At 39.3% G+C, this 27,320-nt stretch overlaps 1 long non-coding RNA gene across 4 annotated transcripts in view; it reads left to right on the top strand.

Annotated features, from left to right (window-relative positions):
• Positions 1–21,232, top strand: part of 1700026J12Rik (RIKEN cDNA 1700026J12 gene) — a 45,133-nt gene extending 23,901 nt beyond the window's left edge. For 2 of the 4 annotated variants that reach the window (NR_166908.1, NR_166907.1), the window contains 7 exons: positions 3,982–4,071; positions 6,820–6,927; positions 8,130–8,222; positions 10,286–10,381; positions 12,265–12,357; positions 14,949–15,038; positions 20,973–21,232. This is a non-coding gene — a long non-coding RNA (RIKEN cDNA 1700026J12 gene). The remainder of the gene's footprint in view (positions 1–3,981; positions 4,072–6,819; positions 6,928–8,129; positions 8,223–10,285; positions 10,382–12,264; positions 12,358–14,948; positions 15,039–20,972) is intronic. The other 2 variants (NR_166910.1, NR_166909.1) reach the window with 1 other exon arrangement.
• The last annotated feature ends 6,088 nt before the right edge of the window (positions 21,233–27,320 follow it).

Below are 27,320 nucleotides of genomic sequence, written 5' to 3'. Positions count from 1 at the left end.
AGAAGATATTCCATAATAAAGTCAAATTTAAATAATAACTTTAAGTCCAGACTTACAGAAGGTGTGAGAAGGAAAACTCCAACCTAAAGAAGTTAACCACTACCATGAAAACTCAGCAAATAATCTCATACCAGCAAAACCAAAAGAAAGGAAGCACATACAGGTGTATACATACCACTACCACCATCCCCACTGCCACCACTATCACCACCAACAACAATATAACTGGAATCAACGATCATTGTTCATAGAGATCTCTCAATATAAATTATCTCAATTTTCCAATAAAAGGACACAGATTAACAGAGTGAATGAAAAACAGAATCCACCTTTCTGCTACATCAAAGAAACACACCCCAACATCACTTATATGCTGGCATTGTCTGTGTCAGCAATCCTTGGTCTCTCAGACAGTCTTCAAATGGGTCCTCCTGCAGAAGATACCTTTCCGACTGTGCAGCCCCAGTGTTTATGCAGAGGTGGCCAGACTGTTTCTCCTACACTCAATAAAATACTTGTAAAAAGAATCCAGGAACACATCAAAAGGATTATCTACCATGATGAAGTATACTTCATTCCAGAGATACAGGGATGGTTCAACATATGAAAAATCACTAAACATGATCTGTCATAAAAATAAACTGAAAGAAAAAAACCATAAGATCATCTCATTAGATTCAGAATAGGCAGGTTTTTTTTTTTCAAAAACTGACACCCCTTCATGATAAAAGTTCTGAAGAGATTAGGGATATAAGAGACATACTTAAACATAATAAAAGCAATTTACAACAAGCCTATAGCCAACATTAAATAAAGTGGTGAGAAAGTCAAAGCAATTCCACTAAAATGAGAAACAAAACAATGTTGTCCTTTCTCTCAATATCTATTCAATATAGTACTTGAAGTTTTAGCTAGAGCAGTAAGACAACTGAAGGAGATAGAGGGGATACAAATGGGAAAGGAAGTCAAAGTATCACTATTTGCAGATGATATGATAAGCACTAAAGTGACCCTAAAATTCCACCTGAAAACTACAGCTGATAAGACTTTCAACAAAGTGACTGGTACAAGATTAGCTCAAAACAAACAAACAAACAGACAGACAGACAACATTAGTACACTTATATATAAATGACAAATGAACTGAGAAAGAAATCAGGAAAACAACACCTTTCAAAGGAGCCTCAAATAATATAAAATATCTTGGGATAACTGAAAGCAAGCAATCTAGAGTCTGGTATGATAAAAACTTTAAGTCTTTGAAGAAAGAAACTTAAAATACCAGAAGATGGAAAGATCTCCCATAGTCATAGGTTTGTAGAGTTAAAGTAGTAAAAATTGCTATTCTTCCAAAAGAATTCTAGAGATTCAATGCAATCCTCATCAAAATTCCAACAAAACTCTGTAGAGACCTTGAAAGGACAATTCTCAACTTCATAGGGAAGAACAAAAATCCCAGATAGCTAAAACAATCCTGAACAATAAAATAATAGATTTCCGATTTCAAGTTTGTATTCCAGAGGTATAGTAATAAAAACCATTTGGTATTGGCATAAAAACAGACACATTGATTAATGGAATTGAATTGAAGACCCAGAAATAAATCCAAATATATGGACACTTGAGCATTTTTGAAGAAGCCAGAAATACACACTGGAAAATAGAAAGTATCTTCAAGAAATGATGCTGATTAAGCCAAACATCTGCATGTAGAAGAATGCAAATAGATCCATGTTTATCACCCTGCACAAAACTCAAGTACAAGTGAATCAAAGACCTAAACATAAAATCAGACGCCCTGAGCCAGATAGAAAGGAAAGTGGAGAATACCCTTCAGTGCATTGGCATAGAAGTTGACTTCCCTAACAGAACACTGATAGTGCAGCAACTAAGATCAACAATCAGTACCTGGGACCACATAAAACTGAAAGGCTTCTGTAAGGCAAAGGACTCTGTCCATTGGAGAAAGTGGCAGCCTACAAACATGACTCATCTTACAACCACCACAACAGTACAATAAAATGATTCCTGATGATAGTCTGCTATACTCAGACCAGTGCCTTATCCAGTCATTGTCAGAGAGACTATCCAGCAGTAGATGAGAACAAACACAGACACCCAGAACCAGACATTATGAGGAGAGGGGGGGGGGGATTGGAGGTCTCCATCAAATCCCTCCAGTTAGAGCTCAGAAAATCTCATGGAAGAGGAGGAAGAAAGACTGTAAGTGTCAGAGGGGATGGAGGACACCAGGAGAACAAGATTCTCTGAGTCAACTAAGCAGGGTACATATGAGCTCAGAGTCTGGAGCTGCAAGCTCACATATATATATGTGTGACCTGGAGTCATGTAGGCCTTGAGTAATTGAGTAGATCCAAGACCCAGGCACCCAAGACCCAGGCACTCACCTGAGATGGTAGGCATCTCCCTGCTCCCTACTAGACTCCTGGCCTCAAACTCGTGAGCACACTCCCAACATTGGTCACATAGCCCAAAACAGAGTTATCCCTGATAATGACATATCTAGAGGCCCTGAGGGTTTAGCCAATAAACTTCTATTCCCAGTCATTCCTCCTTGCAAAAGGTATTTAATCTTGGTCCACCCTGAGAAGTTGGTATGCACCCATTTTCCACAATGAACAATCAATAAACAGTCTGGAACCAAGAACTGTCTCTTCCATCAAAACCACCATGGGGACTATGGAGAAGGCCTTCTCCTACAGAGCCACAGCCTAACTTTTCTGTAGAAGGACCCTCTGCACTCCCAGACAGCAACTAGCAAGGTAAGGGCTTTCACTGATGAGCTAAGCTGGAGTTCTCCATTCCTCTGCCCCTGGGCTTATCTTTGCCCTTAGCCCCCCCAACTCAGTTTCCAACTCCCTGCGGACCAGAGGTGCCTGAATGTCCAGGAGTTTGGGAGCCATTGGCTCCTCATCACAGGCCCAAGGATCCCTCACCTCTGTCCCACTCCTCTGTGTGGTTTTCCAGCAGCTACTGGATGTCTGAGAGTAGGAGAATCCCAGCTTCGGCCTCCCACATGCTAGGTTGTGCTTTCCCATCCTGTGAATGGTGTTTCAGGGCTTCGCTCAAGCCCAGCACCCAACAGCAGCAGCACAGGGTAAATGCAGTCAAGCCCTCCTCTTTCTGCCTGCCCAAGTGACATTTCCAACACTCCAGCGGCAAGATGACTCACAGACCCACAACAGCTATCATCTTGGTATTTTTATGGGACTCCTGACTGAAAACAAGAGTGTCTCTGACTCTTTTGCCAGCTCTTGGGACTCTTTTCCTCCTGCTGTGTAGTTATGTCCAGCATTGATATAATTTTTGCTTCATCTTATATTTTATTTTGTTATATTTGGTTGTTATTGCTTAGAAACTTTTTTTTCTTTATGAGAGATAGAAATGGTGTGGATCTAGACGGGAAGGGAGGAAGGAGGGGCTGGGAGGGAGGAATGGAGCAAAGAGAAAAACTACAATCAGAACATATTGTATGAGAAAAGAACCTATTTTCAATAAGAATAAAAAGCCAACCTTTGCTTTAAACCCTTTACATGAATTATCCTTGTCACAACTCAGAGCTGTCTGTTTAGGGGTAGAGACAACCAGTGTCTTTCCTAGTTAAGGACAGTGACAAGCAGAGGTGCACAGATGCCGTCTATCCTCACAGATTGTGAGCCAGAGTTCATTTCCAGGCTTGAACGTGTGAGGGCCTGTCCTCAGTAGCTGTGCTGCCCTTCTACACAACACAGGTCAGAAGGAAGGAAAAACATCCAAGTAACCAGAGCTTTGGCCATCCTAAATAACATGTGTTGTTGTAAGAGTAAATCATATGTAAAATTTGTTTTGTATATAACTGTATATAAACGGTGGTCCCAGTTTTTAATTATTTTAATCTTCTAGGTATATAATAAAAATATATTTGAGACTGTTAATGGTCTTTAACTACTAACTATGATTTTTGTTTTGCTCTCTCCTCAGGTTCATGGTTTACTTTAAGTGAAAATATTCCCATTATTATTTTCCCATTTTTGACTGTACTTCTGTTCTGGGCACAGTTTGGTATTTTAAGTAAGTGTTTACTTCTAGCTTTCATTTATATTTGAGTGATAAAACTGCTATGTTAGAAGCACTAATATGAACTATTCTGTGTAATTCAGCTGCTCTAGGAAGTGTCATATTTTGATAAATAAGATGTACATTGTTTGAATAGTAACAGTGTTCACGAATTATATATTGTCCTTGACATACTGCTACTGTTGAATTTATAAGAAGATGTTTTATTGTACTTTTAAAATGCTTTAAAGAGAATGCTGGTAATACTATTTAGACCACCTAAAACCCCTCTAGCACTGTTATACTAACAAATATAATTTTATTTGGTGAGCAGATGGTCAGAGACGGAAATAGGGTAAAGACAGAGCCCCATGCTCTGGGGCCGGATACCAGTTCGTTTTCCCAGTTAGCACTTTTCTGCAGACAAAGCCCTGTTTATTCTATGATGCAGCTCTCTGGTTCCTGCAGCAGCCAGGGGGGAATTGTGCTTTGTGATATTGCTTTGGATGCTACGTAAAATCAAATCTCTGGGGGGCAAAAATTCATGCTGTACCTTATTTTTATATGAACAGTTAAGAATTTTCATCACAAACTAATATCGTTTGAATATGAAATGTGGAGCATAGACCCACGTATCTGAGCAATGGATCCCCAGTTAGGGCAATTTTTTTTTTTTTTTTTTTTTTTTTTTTGTAGTTTGAGGAAATTTACTTGAGATGTGAGGCTTACCTGGGCAAAGTCCACTGGAGCTGATAGTCTTTGATGTTCAGGGTTCTGTTCAACCTCTATTGCATCCTCCTTCATAAATGTCACTATTTCTATATGTTCTCTAACCTCCCACTGCCTTCTCTTTACTGTGAGCATCCCTTGTCTTGTCAAGTTTCTTACCTGTTTTCAAAATTACGGATCAAATGCAGGTCCTCTTTTGTGAAGACCTAGGACACTGATGTCTGTATCTACTACTTCATGTCCGAGTCCAGGACTTGTATTTAACAGGCAAAATTATTTTATTGGAATGGATCCATAATCAATGAGTTCAGAGTCAGCTATATTTTTTACAGTTTTATTTTTAAAAGTTAATACAAGTCACCTTATATAATATAACATAGGAAGCAATCAAGAAAAAAATTATCTAGAAAAATTACTGGTATGTTCTTGTGACCTACAAACTTTTTCAGTATTGATTTTTTTATAGTTTTAGCTTAGTGGCTTGGATGTGGTTTAAATTTGTTGCCCAAAGGCTTTGGATTAGAGGCTTAATCATTGGAGTGCTAGAGGATCCATTAAGTGTGGTAAACCCATAAATGATGGTAATATTTTTAAGTGATGGGGCCTGGAAGAGTTTCATGGCCCACTGGAGGTACAACCCTCAGAAGATTAGTAAGTATGATAATAAAACTTTTACACGTGGCTGTATCATACTGAAACATGGATTTTCTTTTAAATCATGGTTACTATGTAGTTTAATGATTTTGATACATTTAATCTATTCATTTTATTTGAATAAAAGTCAAAGAAAACCAAAATTTTAAGTATTTTCCTCTGATTGCCATTGCCCATTGAATACCAAAAAGGAGACATTCGTGCGTGTTGGAATTATCAATGGAATTTCATTCAAAATGCCTTGTAGTTCTCTGCCTCTGAGTCTCACATTAGGTAGCCTTTAACTCTGTGTGTGTGTGTCTGTGTGTGTCTGTGTGTGTGTCTGTGTGTGTCTGTGTGTGTGTGTCTGTGTACATAAACTAATTTCTCATTTAACCAAACAAAATGTCCAATAAAGAGGAAAAGAACGTGTTATTAAGCCTGTTGTCTCAGAGAAACTACAGACACATGAGGATGTGGACATGTGAGGACGAGCCTATGTTAGGAGCAATGATTTCTGTTATTAATACTCTTGAACTCTGTGTGTGTGTCTGTGTGTGTGTGTGGGGGGGTGTCTGTGTTTAACATCTTAGCTATATGTTCTGGGCATTTTCTTTCATTAGAATTTGGCCAGCAGCCGGGTGGTGGTGGTGCACGCCTTTAATCCCAGCACTTGAGAGGCAGAGGCAGGCGAATTTCTGAGTTCGAGGCCAGCCTGGTCTACAAAGTGAGTTCCAGGACAGCCAGGGCTACACAGAGAAACCCTATCTCTAAAAACAAAACAAAACAAAAAAAAAAAAAAAAAAAAAAAGAATCTAACCAGCATATGATTTTCTCATTACTAGCTGTTCTTTTTCAAAACAAATTTCCTACATTTCTAGATTCTTTACTCATTTCGTACAGTGTGGGGCTTGGTTCTCTTTTTCTAATATTGCTGATTAATTGGTTACTGCTTATCAGTTTTGTGCAAATTGCTACAGTGTGGTCAATCTGGAGTCACTTTGCTTGTCAGAGAATATTAACAATATCTAAGAGTGGCATATAACTGGGAGATATTACTGTGTGGAATTTAAATATTCCGTTCAATGTTCTAATGTAACAGACCTATCCCCACACAAAAAGACTGACACTGGAAATTTAAAATGCCCCAATTAAGAAAACTGTTATAACTCGATCTGTAAAATAGATTAGAACTAAGTGCCACCCTCACACTCACATGCTATATATACGTGTTGTCATGGTCCTACCTATCAATTACTTGTAAGTGGTGTGGGTATCAGTTTTATTTAAGGGTTACCTAATTTCCCGGAGTTGTTAATTTGTCTTTGCACCTTATATATTACAGAAATACCTTTGTTTCTGATTGCTTATGTGATTATTTCTCTCTCTCTTTTTTTTAAGTGCAAAAATATAAATCCAACCCTGTGAATAGGAAAATTCTTATTTTATCTACTTCTGGACTATTGTTCACCATAATTGTCACTGTTGGAGCCGCCCTTTATATCCCAGGTAAGACACACAGGCTGTGGTGTCAGAGGCTGATGTGAGGAAAATCCCGGAAGGGAATGTACTGATTCCTACAGATGTTGAGACAAACTGCAGCAGATGATGTGGCCTCAAAGAACAGAAAATTCCTCAAGGATCCAAACCCTCTACCTATGCCTGAAACTGTGGTGTCCTCAGCATGGGCGAAGGGGCGCTATTTTACCTTTTGTCTCTTGTAACCTCCAGTGTTTGCAGGAAATGTCTGGCTTGCTTTGCCTCTGGCAGAGTAGCTCCCATTTCTGTTCCATCTTCTCCCTCAACCCGTTCTCTGTGCTCCGTTTGTGTGTTTGTGTGTTGGCAATGCCATTGAAATTAAAGACATTCGTTTAACTCAGTTTAGGATCTTCATTCTAAGCCCTTAACTTTATTACATCTTTGTCATGTGAGCTAAGAAGTTTTGAGGACAGGATAAAGTAATGGTAATGGGATCACCATTCAGTCCACTATGGAGGCAATGCTCCCTAGCTAAAATGTGGTAATGGGAGTGAACCCGGAGCTATGTCTGTCTGAAGTGCTCGTTGCAGCTGAGAGGGGAAATTGTGAGGGGGAAAGAAATGCAGGGAGATGGGAAGGAAAGCAAAGACCGGACCTTAGCCTGGCAGACCATAGCATGCCAGGCCGTCTCTTGGGGACGCTGCGGCACGAGAGGATCTTTGGAACAGATTTGTTTAATAATGTTTGCGTCCAGGCCCCGGGAGGTGAAGAAATCAGGAGACAAGGTGGAAGAGCAGCTGATTTGGCTTGGGATCGTTTCCCCAAAAATGTTGTCTTTGAAATGAAAGGTATTTAAAAACATGTTAGAACAGCAAATGCTTACCTGGCTTAAACTGATGGTACTGAAGAAACACGGGTGTCTGAATACTGAGAATGAGTGGATGGTGGAAGGCGAGGGCAGGTTTACCATGTGGAATTACGTAAGGCAGTTAAAGAGTTAACGCCAAGCGGAGGTTCTCACGTGAGGAGACTCTGACATTAAGATTTAGGGTTATTCACTTTGGTCTGAGGCGATTGAAAAATGTTGAGTCACTGTAAATTTGGAGGAAAATATTTTCAACATTTCATAGTTTATGAGTGCAGTATCCAGGGCAATGAATTTAATAAATTCAGTACATTAACTTCTCGAGCAGTAGGAAAACACAGAGAAATAAATTTCTGTTTGTTAACAGGTAATTATTCAAAAAGGAAAGGCTATGGGCTTATTTTCTTCATTAGTCCTTCAGTGATCCCTGTGTTCCTTCAGTACCATAAGTTTAAGCCAGGTAAGCATTTGCTGTTCTAACCTGATTTTAAATACCTTTCATTTCAAAGACAGTATTTTGGGGAAAGAGAGTTATTCTTATTTTTTCTCTTTTAACTAATTTTTCTCAACCCTCCTCCAGTTCCTCCTCTAAGCATCCCTATATCCCCCACCACGTTCCTATCAAAATTCATGTCTTCTCATTTTTTTAAAAATTGATAGCCTACTAAGTGCATTTAGCGCTAGCCATATGGGCATGAATGTGAGGCCACCTACTGGAGCACTGGAAACCCACCATTGGCCATAGCCTCAAAAGAATAATTCTACAGCCCACAGCAGTAACCAGTCACCAGTAACTCCTTAGTAAGGGTGGATCCTAGAAAACACTTCTGCTATGTAGTCCAGGATTTTGACTGTCTTGATTGTCTGCTGGTCTTACACCAATGACTGTGAGTTCATGAAAGTGATAGCCACATCATGTCCAGTAGACAGCAATTCATGGCAGCCTTTCCGAGCATCAGGCTCCAACATTGTTTCCAATCCTTCCATAAGGTTCATGGCCCTACTGGTTGGTGGTGGTAGGTGATAAAGATGACCCATGGAGGTCTGAGAACTCAATCTCTTCTTCTCACCTGACAGTTTCTCACTGCAGGGAAGAAACTTTCTGACAAAGGTAGAGAGCAATCCAGGTGTATAAAATTATCAGAAGGCAATTTGCCAGTGTGATCATTTAGTAAAATTGCAATAACAGTTTCTACCCTAAGACCTGTGAACACTCCAGCAATGGCTTTTTGACCAGTATTGTTATATGAAGCATGAAATGTCCTCCTGTTGACCAAGTCTCAAGTCCCATAACAGTTGTGCCACTATTGCACCAATAAGTAAATCTTGCTAGGCCAGGTTGCTATGGTAGCATGCAGGGTCTATACTGGAGATCACTGATGGCTTCCATACCCCAGAAATATACATAGCATCTTGTGACACTATGAAAACTAGCCAGCGGAGGGGAAGTTTTCCATTTGTTTTGATACCGATTTTCATCAAATTTGGTTTATTGAAAATATTTTCCATGCTATTCTTAATGGCATTTCCCATAAGGATAATTTTTAATGTCATCTTAGATCTTCAATGTATTTTTATTTTATAAAAAAGTGATTTTCATACATGCAACTGAAGTACCTCTCCTCTGATATACTTGAGACTAGAACAATTTTTCAGAGTTTGAGATATCTGAATAAACTGTGCTGTTCAAACAGCCATACTCAGGAAGGCCAGCATCCAGTATGCTCCAAAATGGGAAAATTTTGAATATCAACTTCAAGTTTTTGTGTTAGGAATGTTTGGCCTTCAATAGCTCAAGATTATCTTTACATTCTGAAGTACTGTCATAAACAGATTTTGAATATGCCATTTTCTCCAACATGCCTCTGCATCAACATGATTATTTCTATTAGACATGGTTACAAATCAAGAACACTGAGCACACTTTTGTGTGCATGTGTCTTATTGTTGTTGTTGTTGGCAAATCTTAACACAAGTCTTAAGAAGAAATTTGAATATCCAAAATATAAATCAGTATTTTTTTACACTTTAACCACTAGCATATTTTTTTGTTATTATTAAAAATGCACATTTGGGCCAGTGAGATGGCTCATCAGTTAAAAGTGTGTGCCATCCAGGGTCTCTCTCTCTCTTGGATTGCTTTATATTGTAAAGGTTCCATTTTAAAAGCACAGATCCTCAAATTGCACAATAGAGTTGACCACGTCATGAGTAGTGACCATTCATGATGTAGGATGCCCAAAGACAGCCAAAGCAGCACTGGTTTAAGATTTACAGTTAAAAGTTTGAATCCTATTCAGAAGACAATGACAGCAAGTGTCTTATCTGCTGCCTGAGTAATCTGGAGCCAAGCTTGCTGGAAAGGGTGGGGGTCACTGGAAAGGTATCTGTCATTTGAAAACTTACAGTAGCCAGACTTTGGTCATAGGATCTTGTTGTTGGCTGTATACCAAAGGCAAACAGAAGTTACTGCTTCATTGTCATTCTCAATGTGCTTCTGCCACACCCGTTTCTTCCTCTTAGCTATCGGGAGGACCCTCCAGGCTGTGATCATGTTCACCATTGCTCAAGGACTGGGTGCTGTACTCACTCTGGCGGGACTATATCTCACTGCATCTGGTAAGAGTCATGGTTTTCTGTACTCTTGATTTATATTTCTCTGACAGAGCTCTTAATTTTCTTTATACATAAACTTCATTGTTTTAAAAATGAGGTTTAGGTTCATGAAAAGTTCAATGGCCATTGCACACTTTCTATAAATTGTGTCTCTTACATAATACTCTGCAGAGCCACATCTTCCTTACTATCACCAACCAGACAACTCACAACACATTGTTTTTCTTTCCTTCCTTTTTTCTTCCTTCCTTCCTTCCTTCCTTCCTCCCTTTCTTCTCTTTCTTTCTTTCTTTCTTTCTTTCTTTCTTTCTTTCTTTCTTTCTTTCTTTCTTTCTTTCTCTCTTTTTTTTTGTTTTCGAGACAGGGTTTCTCTGTGTAGCCCTGGCTGTCCTGGAACTCACTCTGAAGACAAGGCTGGCCTCGAACACAAAAATCCACCTGCCTCAGCCTCCCAAGTGCTGGGATTAGAGACATTGCTTTTCTTTTTTTTTTCTTTTCTTTCTTTCTTTTTTTTTCACATGAATGACCTTAATAATACTAAACAAGTCCAAGTCTTTTTTTTTTAATTAGGTATTTTCTTATATGTATCAGAAGATGGCCTAGTCAGCCATCAGTGGAAAGAGAGGCCCATTGGTCTTGCAAACTTTATATGCCTCAGTACAGGGACATTGTTTTTCTAATTTATGAGCTATTATTAAAGGACCACTATCTACAGATTACATTGTGACTCCTTTGCCTGTGGCAAATGCACATGAGATGTATTACTCCCTGTGTTTATCGTATAGACTATCATTTTACCTTCACGGGTACACATCCCTTGTTCACTACCTGTTTATTTTTCTATCCTCACAGATCCCTGACAATGCTGATATTTTTAGTATCTCTATTGATTGGCATTTTAATATTTTTAAAGATTTATTTATTTTATATATGTGAGTATATCATCACTATCCTCAGACACAGAAGAGGGGATCAGATACCATTACAGATGGTTGAAAGCCACCATGTGGTTGCTGGGAAATGAACTCAGGACCTCTGGAAGAGCACTCAGTACACTCAACTGCTGAGCCATATCTACAGTCCCTTTATGAATGTGTTTTATTTAGGTACATTTGGCATGTAACCTTTTGACATAGTCTTCATTCACTTAGAAATGGACATCTGTGTTTTCTCCATGCTTTTCATGATTTCATACTTCACTACTACCAAGTGCAGAATATTCGTGAGGACATAGAGCAGGATTTTTATTGATATACTCACCTAATGAAGAATATCCTGCTTGCTTTGAAATTTGTTGTAACTATAAACAGAATTGCTATAAACATACATGTTATTTTTCTATGGATGTACCTTATCAACTTCATTTGTATAAATAATGGATTAGTCCTGGCTAAGAATGTAGTTTTGTAACTGTTTTATGAAAATATCTACAGCATTTTGCATCGCCAGCACCAGCAATTTACATTTCTTCACATGCTTCGCATTTTCTGGCTTAAGATTTTCTTTTTTGATATCTGATATCATATTTCCTCCAGTGGGGCTTATGCTTTTGATGCCGGTACAAGAATATTGCTTATACATACCTCATGAGTATCCTCTAGAAATACAAATTATTATGGCTAGATTCACAGAAGAACTTTAAAATTCGCCAGACTCAAATTGTTTGGGGACAGCATTTCCTAGTAGTCCTGATTTTTATGTTATACAAATGTGAGCTTTTTTCTTAAAACCATTTGGAATCATTTTGTTAACAGTTAATGATAATTAGCATGCATAAATTTTTATCTCTTGAACAATGATTACTTCCACTAAAATTTGATATTATTTATTTATTTCTATAAGCAGTTTGTTTGCATTTATAATATGCAATTTCTTTGTTTTTACAGACTGTGTACCAAAATACGGCCTCCTTCTAATTTCAGGTTTGGCCATAATAACTCTAGTGGAATTATTTGGACTAATTTATATGAAATGGCTTGGTAAGTCAGTCTTGTTTATATGGCCTCTGCAAAGTATTTCAAATTCATAACTTGTAACAAACTTTAGCTGTTTCTTCCAATTTAGAGACACAGAAATGTATTACAGACAACATGACTATGGGATTGTGTTGCAATAAATATGTGAATATAGATGTGCTAACAGCATAAATACTGTAAATTCCACTCCTTCAATAGCAGGATTCCTGGGTCAAAGGGTATGCTAGTTTTCTTTACTGATTTGTTGAGGTGCCTTGTTTGTTATGCAGACAGAAGTTATATGGTATTGTAATATTTTGGCATATTATTGTAATGCTCAGTGTTATTTGAGCTATTTAAGATACTCTGTAGTACAGTATGGATTTTGGTGGCACACTTCTATATTTATGAAGAGACTGATATTTTGACATGAATGTGTTAAATCTCTACATCATTTTGTGTAATATAAACTCTTTTACTAATGATTGTTTCATTTAATGGTCATGGACTGTCTTCCCATTTGTGTGCAGGGCTTTTATTGATTTTTGTTACTCCATCATAACCTTCATTGAAGAAGTCTCTCATCTTCTGATTTTCACTTATTTCTAGACATTTTTATTCTGGAAATACTGACAATGACATAACATTTTATTTTGTTTGGTTGGCTGGCTGTTGTTGGCTTTGTTTTTTGAGCAATGCTGTTGCTATATAAAATGGATACTGGGTTTTATATGTTTATTTTGCATCCTGCATACTAAATTTGTTTATTCTAAGGAGTTTTAGAGGTATTTGTCTTTTTTATACAAAAGCATAGGGTTTGTACTTTTGGAAATGATTTGGTAGCAATAGTGTAAACATGATGAGGCTGTAGGGAGGGGATATGGTTGTGGAGACAGAGTCCTTGAATTAGAAAGGTGGGGACAAAAGAAGCTTTAGATAAGAGCAGTAGAAGAAAAAGAAAGAGTGGACACATCTATTATTGAGTTGGAGGAATTAGTAGCCAAAGAATTGGGAAACACTAATTATCAAACACTAATCATAGCTGTAAATGAAATAAGAACCTCATCTGACCTGGAAATTAGCAAGAGAGGTGCTGGAACTTTAAACAAAGGTACTAAATGTTAGAGTGCATAAGAGAGGGGATGTTTGTAATGATGTGTCCCAGATTGGGACAGTGGGAATGAGGTGCCATTATATTACATTTAAGCATCATGAAGCTGTCCATCTTTTTCTTTATGATGCTTGTTTTAATATTTATTTAATGGCTTATGAAAGAAAAGGTATTTTGCTGTTGATCTGATTTGTTGAGGTGCCTATGTTGATCTACTGTTAGAGTAAAAACAAACTTTGGTAGTGTATGCAGTCTTCAGAAATAATCAATGTGGTATCTCTACTTACATTTTCCTTATAATACATATGAAGAGCTTATTTTCAAATGAGTATTGTTTTACATTTTCCCCTTTATCAAAAATCAGTGATTTATTCTGGAAAGAGGGAAGCTGTTACAGCAATAACTTTGACAAGCTGCATCACATTCTCTCTATTTGTTGTGTTTTAATATCATGAACTTTAAATTCTTTCTTTATCTAACTATATCTGTAATAAAAAATGAATAGTCACGTTGGGAAGATTCTCTTCTGAGTTTGTATATTCAATCATTTCAATCATTTTTTCTAATATTTAAAAACTATAAACATGAAACTTTAAATGACTAACCTATTTAGTTTTATTTTGAAAAAATAAAATAAAAATCTGATATTGCTTTGGGGGACAGTGTTAGTCATTTTAAACTCTCCTATCCCACCACAGAATTAAATTTATTCTGGTGACAGTAGCTCTCCTAACTGATTCCCTTTAAGTTTTCTTTTAGAGAATTTAAAATAATTGTAAACATTCCTTTAAAGTAGCTATTTCTTAAAGACTAAAAACTATAATCTTGGAATAACAAGAGACAGGTATACCGTATGTATACTCACTATATTGTGTGTGCATGAATATTGACAGCCATGTACATCATTTTCTTGAGTATTGAGAAGTTCTGTGAGAACCATGGTCACAACAGCTGCCTTTGGTTTGTACTATATTTTATGAGTAGTGATATAATTAAAGCCATAATTAATACAATTGGCATATGAATTGAATTAACTTTAGCATATTTTACTACAAAAGCATTATGTGTCACAGGTAGTAACCCTTGTAAGCGAGAAAGCTCTTACTTGGAGAAGCACTGGGAAATCAATACCAAGTGTGTATTCGCTAGCAGCCATTTCTAGTAGCTTCCATACAATATGAAATGATCCAGATGTGAGTGAGTGAGACCCACATGCAAAGTTGACATTCTAGTGTATACATAGTGATCAACCTCTCAAGGCTCTTGTGTGAAAAAGTCTGTGTGCCTTAAAAGAAAAACTACACTATCTAAAAATTGGAATAATCTAATATTTTTTCCATATTAAGAATTTCCATATGCTGGGCCTAGATAATAGCAGGTTTCATGTTTACAAAAGAAATGATACAAACGTACAATGATTTAATTTCCTGGAGTCAGATACTAAGTCCTAATTTCTATATACATTTAAAATTTACAGCATGACTTTTCTGCTTGTCTTTGACAGACCCAATGATAGGGTTTCCATAAGACACAAAAGTGCAGGCAGCGCTGTCTTTGTTCCCGAGTTTCACACTTTGTCTCACTGGCTCTCAAGGTAAATGTCATTGCATATTAATTTTTAAAATGAAACAGAAATGATTTTCTTGTATTTATGCATATGTTTATGTGTCTGTATATAAAAAGTTGTGTGTTCCAATGCCCATGTATCTCCAAGAGTGTCAGTACCATTAGGAGCTAGAATTACAGATGACCCATCAGATGTGGGTGCTACATCCTGAACTCTAAGATCCTATACAAGAAAAAATTTCTATGATATCTTTTCTAACTCTGACACCCAATTTTCTTTCTTTTTTTCTTTTTCTTTTCTTTTCTTTTCTTTCTTCGAGACAGAGTTTCTCTGTGTAGCCCTGGCTGTCCTGGAACTCACTTTGTAGACCAGGATGGCCTCGAACTCAGAAATCTGCCTGCCTCTGCCTCCCGAGTGCTGGAACTGACACCCTATTTTAACCAAAAAAAGTTAGGATGGCTCTGCAGTGAAGAGTACTTGTTGCTTTTCAAAGGGACCCAGGTTTAATCCCAATTACACACAAGGTGGCTCACAAACATCTGTAAGTCTAGTCTACGTGCAGGGAGACAGTCAAACATCTTCTGACCTCCTGGGCACAGCACAAATATGCTGCATGTGCACACAAAATAAATATATATTATAAAAATATATAAAATGTCAAAAAATAATCAGGGAAAAGCAGGAAGGTAGCTCCCATTAGCCTAGAGGAGGGAAATGCCCGGGGTTTACAGGAGAAGGCAGAAGAGGATGATCTTAGGAGGAGATAATAACATGAAGATGTATGTATAAAGAAAGGAGATAGTAAAGAAACTGCTGACATGACCATTCCATGATATGGTTACTAAATATATGACAGAACCACCAGAGGCATTCAGAAGAGGCCGGAACAAAAAGAGGAAGGAGTAAACTGAACATAGCTCTGAGAATGGACATTGAGGGGCTGGAGAGATGGCTCAGCAGTGAATTGCACTGAATGTTCTTCCAGAGGTCCTGAGTTCAATTCGCAGTTACCACATGGTGGCTCACAACCATCTGTAATGGGATCTGATGCCCTCTTCTGGTGTGTGTGAAGACAGTGACTGTGTACTCAAATATATTAAATAAAATCAAAAACAAACAAACAACAAACAAACAAACAAACAAACCAGAAAGGACAGTGAACACAGCCAGGGTTATCTGTGAGAGAGGTAGTAGCAGCAGGGAATGGTGAATTGCAAAAGCAATGACAGTGCTTTCATAAAGAGAGGAGATGTGCATCTGGGAGGAGGGAAGCCTGAGGAAGTGAGAACCCATTATGCTAGAGTGAAGACTTTGAGATGTATAATAAGTGCTTGTGATACTGAGGAAGACAGCAGGCCACCATTGGGTTCAATATTCGACCACAGGTACATGTCCATGGAGACCCATATGTCCCTTCTACCAGAGCTAAGGGAAATGACTCTTTGGGGCAGATAGGACATGTTTTCACAAGTCCCCCAGGAATGTTGGCTTTTATCTAACAACCAGAAATCCTCCTATAGTCTAGGTTGCTCTCATTTTTGGATATTTGGACTGCCTTGTGTAGTTTGGGGAATTGGACTTGACCAAAGGAGGCAAAATCCTTAACCCTCCTAAGCAAACTAATCCAAGGAAAATTATGTGGAGCCGACCACAGAGTTTAGCCTGCAGGACGCAGAGGGCAGAAGAAGCTGAAGAATTGAAGGGGAAAAATGACAACATTTATGACTTGAGGGGAAAGTTTACTATAGACGTGAGGTAGAGCACAGCCAGAGGCATTTGGAAGGATCAAGACTGAATGCCATTAGTGGACTAACCAGGTCATGAGAGGAGGGGAGTGGGATTAAAGAGTGAGAGAGGAGAAAGGGAAGAAGAGAAGAGAGGACAAGAGAGGGGATCAGGGGAGATCCACTGGCAGAACCAACAAGAAACATGAGGTCAAGAGAGCAAAAGGACACGTAGCCAAAATTGCTGAAGTTATATAAGGATCAGAGAAGCTGAGGGAAGGGACTTGAAGCTTGGGGTCTGGAGCTTTCAGGGATCCAGGTGAAAAGTACTGAGAGGAGCCAGGATTCCATAAACAGGTATTGGAGGTGCCCAGAGAGAAGGAAAGCCAGAGTTTGCTGTGCTCTGTTAAATAGGCACCTTTAGGCATAGGTTAATAGAGGAACCATATGTTCCTCTTGCCAGAGATAAGGAAAATTATGCCTTTTAGCAAGTAGGAACTATCTTCTTAAGTCCCCAAGGGAATAGTGGCTTTTGTCTAAATGCTCTCACTTTAGGAAAAGGAATTTCTTGAGAATTTTTAGCTTGAGAGCGAGCCCCTCTTGTAAAACACCTAGTCCAACAGGATTGTCTGCACACATTATGTGACTTACACGCAAGAAAGGAGAACTTGTCTAACTATAGACAAGTAGTTGAGTCCATACAATAAAGAAATACTTATGCCAGCAGTGGTGGCATTCCCCTTTAATCCCAGGACTTGGGAGGCAGAGGCAGGTGGATTTCTGAGTTCAGGGCCAGCCTGGTCTACAGGGTGAGTTCCAGGACAGCCAGAGCTATAGAGAGAAACGCAGTCTCAAAAAACCAAAAAAAAAAAAAAGGAAAAAAAAAGAAAGAAAGAAAGAGAGAGAGAGAGAGAGAGAGAGAGAGAAGGAGGGAGGGAGGGAGGGAGGGAGGGAGAGAGGGAGGGAGGGGGAGGGAGAGTGAGAGAGAGAGTGTGTGTGTGTGTGTGTGAGAGAGAGAGAGAGAGAGAGAGAGAGAGGGAGGGAGGGAGGGAGGGAGGGAGGGAGGGAGGGAGGAAGGAAGGAAGGAAGGAAGGAAGGAAGGAAGGAAGGAAGGAAGGAAGGAAGGAAGGAAGGAAGACATGGGGAGCAGGCAGGATAACAAGAATGGGATCCCTGAGGAACACTGCCTTTTGAAGTCAACTAAAGGCTACTGATCATGTTTGTGAAATGGCCCAAAGAGAAACCAACTTTTACAAGTTGCTCTTTGGCATCCACACACATTCTATGGCATCTACAAGCATTTGCATGCATGAGTGAGAACACACACACACATAAACACACACTCTCTCTCACACACACACACACACACAAATACATAAATGTAATTAAAAATTACATTCACATTGAAGACAACATCCTGAATGGAATCAAGGTTATTATGCAGGCATGTCATGCTGTCCTGCTCTAAGGCATAATGTAGTCTTGGGGAGAAACTGAAACAGACCATGCATCCTTCTTTTTGTGAAATCGCAGGACAAATACTTCATCAATTTCCAGGAAGTGGCTATCAAAAGGCATCATTATTGACAGTCCCAGTTCCCTTCTCCGTGCAGCTTAGAAGAATCATTTGACACTTTTGCCCCCACCCATGCTCTCTTTCCCATTCAGTTGTTGGATGGCTGTTAGTAAACTCAAAGAGAACATGTTCTGATTCCACATCACGTTGTCGGCACCTTTCCTATACTCGACCAAGATGTCAGCCTTACATGGGCCAGGATGAAAACTACATGTCCCCTTTCCTTATTTAAGCTCCTCATAACCATTAAAAGGCTCCACTCAGAGGGACTTCTCTGTGACTTTGATAGATCATAACCCCTCCCTCAGACAGTGGGGCTCTTTGTTTGATTTCTTTACTAAGAACACACACTGCATGTGTAGACAAGCCACAGGGAGTGTAGATGGGGATTATTGTACCACCAGTTTGATAAGAGGAAAAGAAGTTAGGTATTTTAAAAGAATATTTTATTACTCCCTGCCCCCTGAACAGCATCTTAGTAAATGCTTTGGGCCTTCATTGCCAACAACTTTCTTTCTTTTGACCACACAACTTTTGTTTTGGAAAAAAACAAAAAACAAAGAAAAAAAAAGGTGTTACTTCCACAGAATTACCTTTTTAGAATTTCAAAAATAAGGAGAAACCTATGTTTCAGTCAATTTGTGAGCCAAAAATCAACTGTGTAGTAGTATATGTGCTATAGAGCCCAGGTTAGGAGTTAAGGCCTAGGCACAGTGGGAAGATGGAACTGGAGCCCTGTGGAATGCTGAGAAACAGGGCAATGTCTACTAACTTGGTGCAAACAGTCACCATGTGATATTTGAAGTCGAAGTCATGGTCCTGTTCATCTTTGCTCTCTTGATAGTTAACAAAATTCATTCTTTAAACTATAAGTCCTAACTAGATAGTGATTGAAAGTGTTCCGTGAGGTCGATTGCCTAGGTGGCTTGTTTGCCTCCTATAACTCTCACATCACTGAGACACCAGGAATGTCTTGGCAGATCTGCTCAATAAATATACTTGAGTTTGCTGGACCTCATCATGCTTTAGGTTTTTAATTTTATTTTTTAATCCTTCATTTGGAAGAGGTAAGGGGGAGGAAAAGGAAAGACCATGATGTAATTATGTTTTAAAAGTTTTGAAATATATTAAGAAAGAGTGCATAGGAGAATAAGTAAGTGGTACGTAGGTGATGAGAACCCTGAGCCTAGCTCTACAGCCTTGGCAGGACGCTTTCCAAGGAGAGGCTGAGCTTGGAAGTGCTGATGGGGTTGTGGGGGGATCAAGCCCATGAGGTGCATGCCTCTCTCTGAAAGTGTCAGTTTAGGCAAAATGCAGCCAAGGCCTCTATTGTACACTGAAAACGGCCGCCTTGTATTAGACTCTTTTTGGACTGGAGGAAATGTATCATGAAGAAGCTAGTTGAAAGTCATGCCACCTCCTGCCCAGAGAGATGTCTAAGCCTCCAATCTCATCAGAAAAGAAAAGGGTTTTCCCACACAACCTCTCATTCTCAAATAAACCTGAGCCAATGCAGACTAGGAAGGTCTTCCCAAACCCTCCATGAAGCCTGAAGTGGGAGCAGCTAATAAACTTGCCTGCCTCCATCTTGAGCCCGAAAGCCATCTTATAATAAAGACAAACCAGGTTCATTCTTGTTTATGATTCAACCTCTGTTTCTCAAGGGTTTGGTTATGTTCCACCTGAAACCTTAATTACAAATGGTTTGGTGCTGCCTATTCCAGGAAACGACAACCGTGTCACCTGCTATTATGAACATCCACTATTAAGACTACCTTATGACATCATGATTACCTTATGACATTATGACTACCTTATGACATCATGACTACCTTATGGCATCATGACTAGTTTATGACATCATGACTACCTTATGGTACCATGACTACCTTATGACATCATGACTACCTTATGACAACCTTGCTTGCATTATGCTTATGTTCTGATTCTGTAATCTAATCCCACCACATATTTTCATGTCAAATACATTTGGAAATCCCCCCATCCCTGAGCTATAGAAATAGAGAGAGAGAAAGATGCTGCCTGTGTACACATGAAGAAAAGTTTGCATTAATTAATTACTTACTTTAATTAATTTGGCCATTATGATTTGAGTAGGTGGTCTTTCTTCTCAAATCTATGAGATTAACATACCCAGTGGGACAGAGACCAGAATGAGCAACCACAAAGCTACACACGAGCCTAGAGATCTGCTCAGCCAAACTGGTGTAATGCTAAATGGATTAAATAATCCTTCCTGTTTCTTGGGGATATTGCTTAGTATGAAGGGAAACTGAGAGGCACCTATAACCTTGCGAGCTTCCCTCAGCCCTACAGTAGAAAGGTATGCCAAGGTTAGAAAGGCAGCAGAACATCTTAGTCACTCCTTTTAGAGTAAAGAATTTCAAAATGACTCAAAAAAGCAGACAGATCAATATTGCATGGCATATGAAATGCTACTTCATAAGTAATAAGAACATATTCATAAAGCTGATGTCTCTATGCAGATGGAGATACTCATTTCAAAGAATACCCCAGGAATAGCTTTTCATTCTGAATTAGCTCTATGCTCTGTAGTTCTTACTAACTGGTAGAATACAGATTGCAAGATGAGCTAAGTGTGTCTTTAGTAACTCAAGATCTCCAAATGTCTACCTTTAGGAATACTAAATCCAACCATCTCTAGTCCAGAGCAAGATGCCAGACGTTCCAAGTGCCACTGGGTCACCTTGCTTTTCTCATCGCTGAAGCCAGCTGATTGCTCTCCAAGGATACTGTTTTGCCCAAGGCAGTGTGGACTTTGACATTCCTTCAAGTTTCAACTAGAATATTGACTAGAGGCTAGTTTGTAGACGTATTACTTTGTAAAAAGTGTCAACTCCTTGATTGTAACAGAAAACAATAAAAACATTAAAAATCCACAATAGCCTCACTGAATCTCTCCTCCCTCTTGACCTTCACCTTAACCAAGACACTGAAACTGGGAGACTTTGGTGTCCACAACAAGCACTCCTGTCTAGTCTGGACTCTTGGCTTTATCTTAGAAGGAAGGTTATTTCTATTATGTTTTATTTTGTTTTGTTGAGTTCTGCCTTCCACAAAAATAACTAAAAATGTGATATCTGAACCCCTCCCCGAGAACTACTGCTTATGTTTTCTTCCAATTCATTGATCCTATTCTACACAGAACTGAGGCAACACACTACTTCCATATTCTTTTGTTTCTAGCTTTGGTGGCTTTGACCATTTGACTTTTCTGATTTTAATGATAAACTTTTCCTTTATATCGAGATGATACACTGAAGTTCACATTAACACCGAGCTTAGACTTTATCCAGAGGTACATCATGTCCTTAGTACTAAAGATGACATCTTGACAACACACATGAAGCTGCTGGGTACACAGATCTCCTGAAAAGTCATCTGCAAATTTTGATCAAATCTTTTCAAATGTCCTACATTTCTACATAACCTACTTTTAAAAACTGATCATGACTGCATGGTCAGATTTTCTAAGCTATGTACAAGTACAGTGTATTAAGCACAAGCAACCATTTTTAGTTTTCCTATTGTAGCCACTAAATAACAAACAGTAACTGATTCATGTTAAAGCATCACATGTGCTTTTAACCACAAAAAAATGTATTAGGCATCATAACAAGTAGCATGAGGCTCCTTCCACCCGACACTGACAACTATGTGGAGAGAAGAGAGTCTTGAAACAACTGCTATAAGACCCTCTGGCACAGGTATGTCTCCAAGCTTAGTCTGTTTGGTGCTGCTTAAAGGTGCAGAATTCTTGTGAGTTAGTTTATTCTAATAATCTATAACATTAAAAAAATCATCTAAATGGCATGTTAGGAATTTTTACTAGCATATAAAAGGACACCTTAAAATGCTATAGTCACTAGAGAACTTGAAATAGTTTTTGAGTTTAGGAACAAAATTTGAATGTAAGGCAACTTGTACAAAACTGAGATCTGGTTCATCTCCACACTTGACTGTTCAAGAAGTGGAAATCTAAGTGTCAGGTGGCTCAGGTACTGAGAAAGGCCATGAAGATGTCTGTGCACCTTGAAGTACATCCAGGCCAACTAGTGTCAGAGGCTTTTCTCCAAGGAACTTGTCTTTATTCCATCACTTCCCTGAGAAGGTCCAGGGTGTCCTGGGGATTAACCAACATTCCATGTCCTTCCCATGGGTTTCTTGGCTCTTATTTGTCTATCATGAAAGCCTGACCACCCCCACCCCGAAGAATGAGAGATTATGGTTTCTGAGAAACAATGACAGTCTGGAGGATGCATTTCACCAGTGTGACCTTGTGAACATTTGTGAAATAGGGGACTTGTCTCCTTGCTTGTTTCTTCTGTCCCTAGCTGGGCAAAGCAGTGAGAGATAGTTGGTTCTAAGCTGTCTTCAAATGGCACCTCTTGTCTAATGTAATAATATCTACTGTCATATACAGCTTAAGAAGAATAGTTATATTAGAAGTCTATTGCTAGGGTCCAAAAGGAAACACATGAATTGTTGCAAACTACAAGGTGAGACCAGAAGACAGAGAGAGCATCCATCTTCCTCAACTGACTAGAGTACCTGAATCAGGGGGACTAAAACTTAATGTCAGAAGGACATCAGGGGCAGTTCCCATAATATGGATTGAGGGAATCATGGAAACATCATTGTCTGGTAGGCCAGTGACATTCAGTAAAAGAAATCAGCCAGACCAACGTGACCTTAAAGGGAAAGAGCTGGAAGAACAACACCCAATGGAACCTGAGACTGTGAGCCAAAGGAAAGAGATGCTCTGATAGAGGCCAATGCTGTGAGCCTCTCAGTCCATGTGCAGAAAGGGCTCTGGATCTGGGGGATGAGTCTGAAGATGAAGGTAAAATCTATGAAGGATATTTCCCAGGTAATAACAATACCACCACCATCACACCAGCAGCAGCAACAACAACAACAATAATAGTAGACCACTATTCTACATTTTGTAGTTAGATGCGGGAAGCAGGTGTGGCTGCAGGCCCCGTGAAACCCACTTGTTTACTGCCTTGCCCGAGCATGCGCAATGAGGCTGCATGCATGGGCTGCCTGGACAGCTCCTCGTGATCCAGACCTGTCAGCCTATCTGTGAATGACCTAAGCTTGTGCCTGGAGCGTGTGTGTGTGTGTGTGTGTGTGTGTGTGTGTGTGTGTGTGTGTGTGTGTGTGAATTCTGATTGGATGAGGTGGGGTGGAGCTAGAAGGAGAGGAGTCAGCCAGAGTAGGGATAAGAGTTTAGCCCTTGCTGTGAGAAGGGTGGAGTAGTAGAAGCTGCTGTTGTAAGTGGTAGAAGCTAGCTGTTGTAAAAGAAGCCAGTAGTAGTGAAGAGAGTTTGTTTAGCCCTTGCCCTAGGTAGAAGCCAGTAGTAGTAGAAAAGAGTAGTTTAGCCCTTGCCCTAAGAAGAAGCTGCTGGGGAAGAGAGCTGTACAAGAAAAGGCCCGAAGTAAAGTTGCTGCGTGAACCCAACTTGGTGTCTGTGTCGTTCCTGTTGCTGGCCGGAGTAGGACAACAACAGTTAGATGGGCTGAACCTACATTTAGAGCTATTTTACGAAATCCAACTCAGTGTAGCCTACTGGGGGCCATGGATTTAGTCTCCTGTGCAATGTGTAATGTGCTCTGTGGTTTTCTTTTTTCTTTTACTCCCTTTTTAATTGCTGTATTTTCAAAAGCCCTTGACATAGGGTATGGACAAAGAGCTCCATCTTAGCAAGGAAAAGAAGCAAAGATTTTCTTGAGAAACGATGTTAAGGTTTTGACCTAGAATCCAGAAGAAGTACATCACCAGAAGAAATATATTACTATGGGCTGATTCAAAAATCCAACAATTAGTGAGAATAAATGAAAGTCACACCAGGGAAAAGGTGAAAGGCCATAGCCATAGATTGCAAAGGTTGATTCAGTGGTGTATTTTACTCTTTGGTGCATACATGGTTGTTTCAGGATAACCAATTACATTTAGGATGGTTAGTGTTGGGAATCCCAGACAGTATCAGTGCCTGTGTCTCTAGGAATGCCCTGGACAGACCTGACCACTCAAAGACTGACTTGTCTGGAGTTGAGTTACAACTGGAAAGGCAACGCTAGCAAACCTGGTGACCATAGCCATGATAAATACCTGAATTATGGACACTATGGTAATTAGCCCTCTTATCGGCTTAGGTTTACATATACATTTTATATAGGGAGAAAAGATATGTCAGCTATTGGCAATGTGATATTCCCCTAAATTTAGGGGTTTTTCTTTTATTTTTGTGATTATAATATAATTATACCATGTCTCCATTTCCTTTCCTACCTCAAAACACTCCCATAGACCCTTTTTTTTCTGTTAAAAATTTATGGCCTCCTAATTAATTGCTATTACATACATATACCTACATATACATATATATGCATATATATAATTTATGTGCAAGCAAGTGTCTAATGTGAATGCTTATTAACTCATTACTGAGACTAGGCTATCTGTAACCTTTTCAAGATTTTAACTCTGTAGTTCATGAGAAAAAAAAAACCTGAAATATGATGTAATTGCCAACTGGTCTAAAGTTTTCTATCAACTGACTGGAGATTCACAGTCTTGTACTTTGTACACAGTTTGTTCATTCTTACGCACTAATACTAAGATGTGTGGTAAATGCTCATAAGCAGTAAACTATGAAAGCCTCTGGGTAAAGAAAAACTGCAAGGAGATAACATTTAAGTTTCTCAGTAATCTTAGCTCCTTTTACTTAAATTTTTTTCATATGAATTTTAATAAATGAATAGGTAATAGTAAATTAAAATGGAATGCCTTTGGGGGTAGAGAAATGGATCAGCAGTTAAAAGCACTTGCTGACCTTCTAGAGGTCTGGACTTTAGTCCCAAGCCTGCCTATTGGACTCAGTGACTTCTAGACTCCGTCCACACTCACGTGACTTACACCTTTCTAGTCACACACATGCACGCATACAAGAGTAAAACTTTTAAAAATGGACATCTAGCTTGGTTCCGGGACTCAGCAGAACTTAGGAATTTAGTCTGCACAGGTGAGAGGGTGCGCCAGAGAACCAGACAGCTTCTGGGACAGGCGGAAGCACAGAGCCGCTGAGGCAGCACCCTTAGCGGGCCTCAGACAGCCGGCCACCGTCCGGACCAGAGGACAGGTGTCCGCCTGGCTCGGGAGGCGGCCTCAGCCTCAGCAGCAGCTGTCGCCATTTTGGTTCCTGGACTCCGCGGAACTTAGGAAATTAGTCTGCACAGGTGAGAGTCTGCACCACAGAAGCTGACAGCTTCTGGGACCTGCCAAAGCAACACAGCTTCTGAGAAAGGTCCTGTTTTGGGCCTTCTTCTTCGGCCAGGAGGAGGTCCAAACACAAGATATCTGCGCACCTTCCCTGTAAGAGAGCTTGCCAGCAGAGAGTGCTCTGAGCACTGAAACTCAGAGGAGAGAATCTGTCTCCCAGGTCTGCTGATAGATGGTAACAGAATCACCAGAAGAACAATCTCTAAACAGAGTCAACAATAACTACTAACTCCAGAGATTACCAGATGGCGAAAGGTAAACGTAGGAATCTTACTAACAGGAACCAAGACCACTCACCATCATCAGAACCCAGCACTCCCACTTCGCCCAGTCCAGGGCACCCCAACACACCCGAAAACCTAGACCCAGATTTAAAAGCATATCTCATGATGATGGTAGAGGACATAAAGAAGGAATTTAATAACTCACTTAAAGAAATACAGGAGAACACTGCTAAAGAGTTACAAGTCCTTAAAGAAAAACAGGAAAACACAAACAGGTAGAAGTCCTTACAGAAAAAGATGAAAAAACATACAAACAGGTGATGGAAATGAACAAAACCATACTAGACCTAAAAAGGGAAGTAGACACAATAAAGAAAACTCAAAGTGAGGCAACACTGGAGATAGGAACCCTAGGAAAGAAATCTGGAACCATAGATTTGAGCATCAGCAACAGAATACAAGAGATGGAAGAGAGAATCTCAGGTGCAGAAGATTCCATAGAGAACATTGGTACAACAATCAAAGAAAATGGAAAATGCAAAAAGATCCTAACTCAAAATATCCAGGATCCAGGACACAATGCGAAGACCAAACCTACGGATAATAGGAGTGGATGAGAATGAAGATTTTCAACTCAAAGGACCAGCAAACATCTTCAACAAAATTATTGAAGAAAACTTCCCAAATCTAAAGAAAGAGATGCCTATGAACATACAAGAAGCCTACAGAACTCCAAATAGACTGGACCAGAAAAGAAATTCCTCCCGACACATAATAATCAGAACAACAAATGCACTAAATAAAGATAGAATACTAAAAGCAGTAAGGGAAAAAGGTCAAGTAACATATAAAGGCAAGCCTATCAGAATTACACCAGATTTTTCACCAGAGACTATGAAAGCCAGAAGAGCCTGGACAGATGTTATACAGACACTAAGAGAACACAAATTCCAGCCCAGGCTACTATACCCAGCCAAACTCTCAATTACCATAGATGGAGAAACCAAAGTATTCCACGACAAAACAAATTTCACACATTATCTCTCCATGAATCCAGCCCTTCAAAGGATAATAACAGAAAAAAACCAATACAAGAACGGGAACAACGCCCTGGAAAAAACAAGAAGGTAATCCCTCAACAAACCTAAAAGAAGACAGCCACAAGAACAGAATGCCAACTTTAACAACAAAAATAACAGGAAGCAACAATTACTTTTCCTTAATATCTCTTAACATCAATGGTCTCAACTCCCCAATAAAAAGACATACACGAACAAACTGGCTACACAAACAAGACCCAACATTTTGCTGCTTACAGGAAACCCATCTCAGAGAAAAAGATAGACACTACCTCAGAATGAAAGGCTGGAAAACAATTTTCCAAGCAAATGGTATGAAGAAACAAGCTGGAGTAGCCATCCTAATATCTGATAAGATTGACTTCCAACCCAAAGTC

This window comes from Mus musculus, chromosome 16 (genome assembly GCF_000001635.26).
Source record: "Mus musculus strain C57BL/6J chromosome 16, GRCm38.p6 C57BL/6J".
Lineage (NCBI taxonomy): Eukaryota > Metazoa > Chordata > Mammalia > Rodentia > Muridae > Mus > Mus musculus.
Note: the sequence above shows the minus strand (reverse complement) of the source record. Positions and strands in the feature narration are given on the sequence as shown.